At 34.0% G+C, this 7,501-nt stretch overlaps 1 pseudogene; it reads right to left on the reverse strand.

Moving 5' to 3' along the window:
- The window catches only part of LOC106465000, a 28,568-nt pseudogene that overhangs the window by 9,950 nt on the left and 11,117 nt on the right, over positions 1–7,501 (reverse strand).

The following is a 7,501-nucleotide window of genomic DNA, read 5'->3' on the forward strand; positions in this document are numbered from 1 at the left end:
ATCCCTAAAAATTAAAAATTTTGTTTTCATAATTTTATGAACAGCTGACAAATAAATGCTTTTACATTTTCATTTATCGAATTAATATTTGAAATATTATAGAGTGTTAAACTCTGTATGTAGAGACGGCCAAGGTACTCAATAAGCATAACACATATATGCACGCTAAAAATCAATAATGACAGAGAGTTTTACTATAACATATTACTGTCACACACTTTTATTTGTTTCTCTACTTAACAAGCCCAAATACAAGGCAAGGAACCATCGCTGAGATACCAAACCAGAAAGTGACCAAACCATTAAATTGTTCATCTTTCTTTCTCTTGTTTCAATCGAAATAACTCTACAACTACTTTATCACCAACGTCACTTTAAACCTAAATCTACTCTATTTTCGATGACGAGGAACCCACTTTATAAGTTTAATATAAGTTTAACATAACAGCAAATGTACAACGTTTCGACAAGGCTAAACTTAAATTAAAGTTTTTCTTCATTACCCACTCAAGCCGTCTCCAAGCATTATAAATCCACTGTATGTTTTTCTGGGCAGTGCACGATGTCACCGCTTATTCGTAGTAACTAGTAGTAATCTATAATAAGAAAAGGGTGTGTCTGTGTGTGTTTGACCGCCATAACTGCAAGAGGAAAAAATCTAAAAAACCTGAAATTTTTGCACACCTACTAAGTGAATCCTGAGGTTGTGCACCTAGGTATTATTACTTATCCACGTGCATGCGCATCTTTTTCTGAGGTAAGTGAGCTAAAAACCACATAGAAAAGAATATGTAACCGCCATAGCTCCAGGAGCAAAGAACCTAGAAACTTCAAATTTTGCACCCACACTAAGTGTACCCTAAGGATGTGCATCTGGGTATTATTACTTATCTACGTTCGTGCACGCATGCGCGTGCGCAAATCTTTATGTGAAAAGAAATGTGACTGCCATAGAAAAGAAATGTGACTGCCACAGCTCCCAGAAGAAAGAACCTACAAACCTGAAATTTTGCACTCATATTAAGTGGACCCTGAGGGTTTGCACCTGGGTATTATTACCTATCTACGTGCGCGCATGCACATATTTTTCATGAGGCAAGCTAGCGAAAAACCACATAGAAAAGAAGTGGTTCCTTATATAACAAATAGAGATGGGGACAGAAAGACACACACGTGTGTGCACGTGCGCGTCTGTGTATGTGTGACCATGATAGCTCTAAGAGAAAAGAACCTAGAAACCTGAAATTTTGCACCCATACTAAGTGAACCCTAAGGGTTTGCACCTGGGTATAATTTCTTATCTACGTGCGTATCTTTTTATGCGAAACACATAGAAAAGAAATATGATCACCATAGCTCCAAGAGGAAAGAACCAAAAAATCTGAAACTTTGCACCCATACTAAGTGGACCCTGGGGACCTGACCTGGGTTTTATTACTTATCTTATCCACGTGCGTATGCACATGCGCTTACACATCTTTTTAATGGGGCAAACTAGCGAAAAACTACATAGAAAAGAAGTGGTTCCTTATATTAAAAATTATAGATATAAATCACAGACAGACACGCACATGCGCATCTTTTTAATGGGGCAGTCTAGCGGAAAAACACACAGAAAAGAAGTGGTTACTTATATAACAACTTCTAATATATAGAAAAGCCAGTGCGTTTTGGTTTGTTTGCTTGTTTGTTTGTAATTAAGCACACAGCTACACAATAGGCTATCTGTGCTCTGCCCACCATGGGTATCGAAACCCGGATTCTAGCGTTGTAAGTCCGCAGACATACCGCTGTGCCACTGGGAGGGGCGTGCGTTTTGGTAACGATGCATTCCAACAATGGCATTAATATCTTGCTGCTTAGCAATAAAAGTATAACCTAATATTGTTATTAAAAGGCTATGTGCTGAAAGTATAAAATGAAATATATAAACTACAAAATTGAGAAAAAATGTTGTTTTCTAATTTAGAGGCTCAGTTAATTAAAGAGATTTGTTTTTTATTAGTTGTTTTTATTATTTAGGTTTAAAATCGGAGGATAAGTCAGAAGGAAGGTTACCTTTATATACAGGCCACATCTCGTAAAGGAGCAACAAAAGTATATAAGTTATACGTTGTTGCTAAAATAGGTTCAGAATACACACACTGACATAGTCTTCAAGAATATATAAACCGAGCAAAGCCGGGCACTTTCGCTAGTTAAAATTCAAATCAATCATAATTCTAGTGTAAACGATGTTACCATTACCCCTTGAAGTTAGTTTTTTTTTACAGAAATCTAGTACTTCTTTAAAAAACTTAAGTACAGGGTAAAACAGGAATTGCCTGTCAATAATAGATGAACATTAGATGACTGTAGCATGTAGAATACTCAATGCTTTGTACACTATACAATCGGTATCTTTAGGGAGCCAACCCCTATGTTATGTATGCAGTGAAGGAGTAAATAAAAATCAATACACATAATATTACATTTTATTACACATTTAAAGAATACGCTAACTTTCAGTCAAGGGGGAAATCGTCATAAAACAAGCAATAAAAAACATTTTGTAAACGTAAAATTATGTAGGGATGGCAGTGCCAAAAAGAATGCAAACAAGACTACAGGGATGATACAACTATACACAGATCATTCCTACGTGACTTTCAATATTAAAATTTAATGTTACACTGTAACATGCATACTTGACTTTAATATTACTGCAGTAGGAAGTTATATATTTCTGATTGTGGGTATGCAGTTTGTTTATCATAATATTATGGTCATGTCAGGGTAGGCATCAATGTATGTAACTAAGAGCCTAAAACTTACGTACAAGGAAAACCAAGTTGAGTCAAAACATGTCTTTGTTATTATAGACTATTAAAGACTCTCGTGTATTTTACAGCATAACATTAAGTTATAATATTGAAAGTTACGTAGGGATGATTTATGTATAGCTGTATAATCCATATATTCTTGTTTGGATTATTTTTGGCACTGCAATCCCCACGTCATTTTATCTTTACAAAATATTTTTATTACTTGTTGAATACTTAAAATCAGGTAAGATTACTATTTTTCAAATAACAGCTAGTACAAGAAAAATAAACAGAAATTGATGTGAACATTAATTATTGTGATATAATTAAAGGGTCTGTTAAACAAGAAATTTGATTGTAATTGAACTCTGTAAAATAGGGACGTGGGGCAGGGGGGGAGAAAAATATTACATTTCGTATCGTTACACTTTGAGAAATAAAATCAAGTGCTTTAATAACAAACGTTTTTGGATGAGAACCAAATGGAAAAATAGGCTATAGGATAGATAACAACCAGATATGTTGAAAGAAAACGTCATAGAATCCTGCTGGTATGGCTATGTGATGAAATATACCAAACTGTCACCCCAAAACACAATGAGCTTCATTCAGTCTCTAGTTTGTTTAAATAGTCCACTTCCGGTGAATTGTTGAGTTTCCGAGAAATAAAATGTTTTACGCCCTTCTAAACAATGAACAGTGAACTTAACAACATAATAATTTTATGTGAAGAAAGTGAAGAAAAAAAACAGTTAGTAAAAAGAGACTGCATGGTGAGTGGAAGATTCTATCCAGGACTTCCGAATAATAGGACTAATGCTCTATAACCGAGCTATCCATTAAGTTATAATGAGATCTCAAATGAATAGTTAATATCAAGAATGTGTTTCGGTTGGTGATATTTTACTGATTTCTTGAAGACAAATATTAACACGTAACTTGTTGAAGTGTGGGCGTAGTCACAAATATTAACACATAAGTGTGGGCGTAGTCTGTTTGAAAGTTGTGGTTTTTGTTTTCAGTGCGTTCTACAAAAAATAAAAATAAAACACCTAACATTAAAAGTGAACAAACCTTAAATGCTAGTAGCAATGGTTGGTGAAATATATACACAAACAGAGATACTGTAATATAAGCAGGTCATTTGACCATTATGTGACGAAGTAGGTTTGTTAGCTTTGATCGCATTTTTGTTATTAGGTAATCTGGAACTATACATCTTACAATGAGAAGATTTATCACAAGGCTTATAAACTACACATATATATATATATATACACACATGAACATTGTGTTCTATTTGTAACTAATTTTTCTCTAATTAGATCATCTTACATGAAATCTGAATGTTCTTTTGGTTCACAAACAGTTTCAGACATAGAAGTATGGGAAAACAATCACAGAGATACAAACCAAATCCTTTAAGTGTAATTATACCTCTCTTTTACCTGTGAAAGGAACACAGCCATATTATATATAGCCTTGTATCAAATTATTCAATCCAGGACCTCATAAAGACAACTTTTTCCTTCTAAGCATAGTTATAATATTGACCTGATCAGGTTTGTAGAAAAATATATGTGAAAATAATAGTATTGACCGTTTTGGGGAATCTTATTGTCGGCTAAGAATGTACAGCAGCGAGTAAATCAGGGGGATACTGCATTTCATCTGTATCTTTTACTGAATACATTCTATGGTAAGTTCAGTCTGCATTAACATATTACTTCAATACAGTAATGTAAAATGATATTCCTATTAGAAATATAAACTCATAATGAATTATTAGGGCCAGATGTGGCCTAGTTGTTAGCGCGTAGGACTGTGGATCCGAGGTTCTATGACTCGCATTCTGTTGCCACAAAAAATAATAATAAATCACACTAAAGTTCCGTACTAAGATCGGTGACTTGTTGAATGTTACCCACTGATCTCAGTGTGGAACTTTAATGTGACTTGTTGAATGTTACACATTTAAAAAATATAACTGTACATCACCCATGCACAAGAATATTGAAACTTCAACAGCAATTGAACAGTAAGCTTATATTGGAATTTTAATAATATAGAACAATGAAATATGCAGTTTTGTATAATTGAGGGCACTTCACTTTATGCATAGTTAATATTTTTATATAAAATACAAAAGATATGTGTTAAGAGGAGAATTATTAACTAAATTATAGTAATAAGGAAAATTGTTACTCAAGCTTGTATCTGAATTATTACTTTCTGTTCAACAGTTAATCATTTAATCTAATACGATAAACGTACTTCCGCAGGGTCCCTGAAAGTGTTCTGTTTCAACAGTAAATATAACCAAAATTAAGAATAACAAATATTTTTATTTTTTGCTTTTGAAATTCATTTGACACGCTGTGTTGTATCCTACAGAGTGTATAATTCTTCTCGTGATTCGTGGCACGAACCCGTTTTACTGCCATTACGACAGTGCAAATTGCAACGTCAAGTGTCCTTTATGTGACGTCATTTTAGTGTCTACTGACTGACTGAAAACACACTTCTGTACAGTGAAGCGAGTGATTAAAACAGGTGACCTCTCATTTCGCCTCCTTTCGGAGAAAATATGAGACTAACTAAATTATAAAATGTTAATTTTTTTTTCATTTGGTCTTCATGACCACTAGTGATTATTTTAGAACCTAAACTAAATTGTACCTTTTTCTTAGAATTCCATTTTTGATACCGATGTCATCCCTCAACATTTCTTCCGTAAGCTGCAACAACAAGTCACCATCCACCCGGCTATTCACGAACTCATGGCTGCATTCTACAAAGCCTATCTAAAAGGAACAGAAATAAACTTATTTTTAATATATTAGATAAACTGAGCTTAGAAGACAAAATGGTTATAACATCGAAATAAATTTGAAAACATTTTCCAATAAAAGAAAATTATTAGAGCTACGAGACAAAGTGAAGCCTCACTGACACCAGATTTTGTATATTTGTGTTACGCTTTATCTTTCAACTTTCGATGCATTCAATAACTTGCACCTCAATGTATTAGTTAATCAACATAAAACCTCAAACAGTACATCGCATAGTTTTACAAACATACACATACACAAAATCAGAATTTAACACTATGCCCCAAATAAATAACAGTAACGTTACTAAATCTGTGGATATTATGGCTTTTTCGTACTCTAACTGGCTTGCGTATTGTGTATTTATAATTCTTCCTAGTATTAATCTTAATGATTAGTCTTTTACTCAGTATTACAGAAATTAATTTAGACTTTATTTGATACTAATAACGACTAAATCTAAACTGTACTTAATAAAGTGTATATTATTTTTAGTTTGCTTGGTTTAAAAGTTATCAAAATGGGTTTAAATAATTTCTTTGTGGCACATACACACGATCGATCGTATTAGTTAACTAGCATGCATGTATAAGTTTTGGTCAAAGGCCTAGATGAACCGATCGATAAGGACCGTTTGGGTAAAAACAATTACCACATATATCCTACAGTTATTAAATATTTGCTTTAAATCACAAAGTAAATGCTATAAATTTATACACTATAACAAAGCAATGACAAAGCAGAGCTTGAACCTCACCTTAATGGTCAATCCTAAGTTTAATGGTATAATGTCCAAACTTTAATGTCAACTGTCAATTTAATATCTGGTTTCGGTCTTCATGTTAAAGACGTGTTCTAGTTTATGATGGTATAAAGTTTCATTTCGTTCTTTACTGAAATGGTAATATGTCTTCTTTCGATCGTTACCTAAGTGACTGGTTCTCAATTGAAAGATATAAAGTTCTAGATCAGTTTGTTTGTTTGTTTTGAATTTCGCGCAAAGCTACACGAGGGCTATCTGCGCTAGCCGTCCCTAATTTAGCAGTGTAAGACTGAAGGGAAAGGAGCTAGTCATCACCATCCACCGCCAACTCTTGGGCTACTCTTTTACCAACGAATAGTGGGATTGACCGTCACATTATAACGCTCCCACGTCTGAAAGGGCGAACATGTTTGGTGGGACGGGTATGCGAACCCTTCTAGATCAGTCATTCCGTAAACAATAAACGGCATTAAGCACTATTTTTGGGCCATGTGGTTAGAGCGGTCGGCTCACGATATGCGGGTCGCGAGTTCGAATCGCTTCTTTCCTGGCTCTACCCTATTTTTATACTTTTTTGTGAAACCAGCTAACAGTGCATAGTTATATAGCATATACCGAAAGCAAAACATTATTAACATGCGGATCATATTTATAAATTCAAAAGTATTCAGTGGAAGCTTTTCGAATCTTTACAAAGCTTCGTACAAGGCCAATGCCCACAGTCGCACATGTCTCTTAGAACAAGCCGTTAATTATTCTCTAATTGTACGAAACTAAATATTCTTGTATTCAACACCTTTACTTGGTATATGAATTAATATTTTCGTATTATAAGCAAATCAGAAATAAATTATATTTCACGTGTCAAACGGTTTAACGTTAAATTGATGATGAACGGTTGAATGGAAACACATGGAACAGTTTTTCAATACACGTACGTTAATATTTATTATAGCGGCATTTGTTATTATAACTCAAGTAAAGTCCAAAGCACATATTTAAGACTTCAGCCTGATGGGTTAGTGGTAAGTTAATGGACTTACAACGTTAAAATCCGGGGTTCATTTCACCGCGAAGGACATGGCGCAGATAACCTATTGTGT

Source organism: Limulus polyphemus, unplaced genomic scaffold, assembly GCF_000517525.1.
Source record: "Limulus polyphemus unplaced genomic scaffold, Limulus_polyphemus-2.1.2 Scaffold1808, whole genome shotgun sequence".
Taxonomy (NCBI): domain Eukaryota; kingdom Metazoa; phylum Arthropoda; class Merostomata; order Xiphosura; family Limulidae; genus Limulus; species Limulus polyphemus.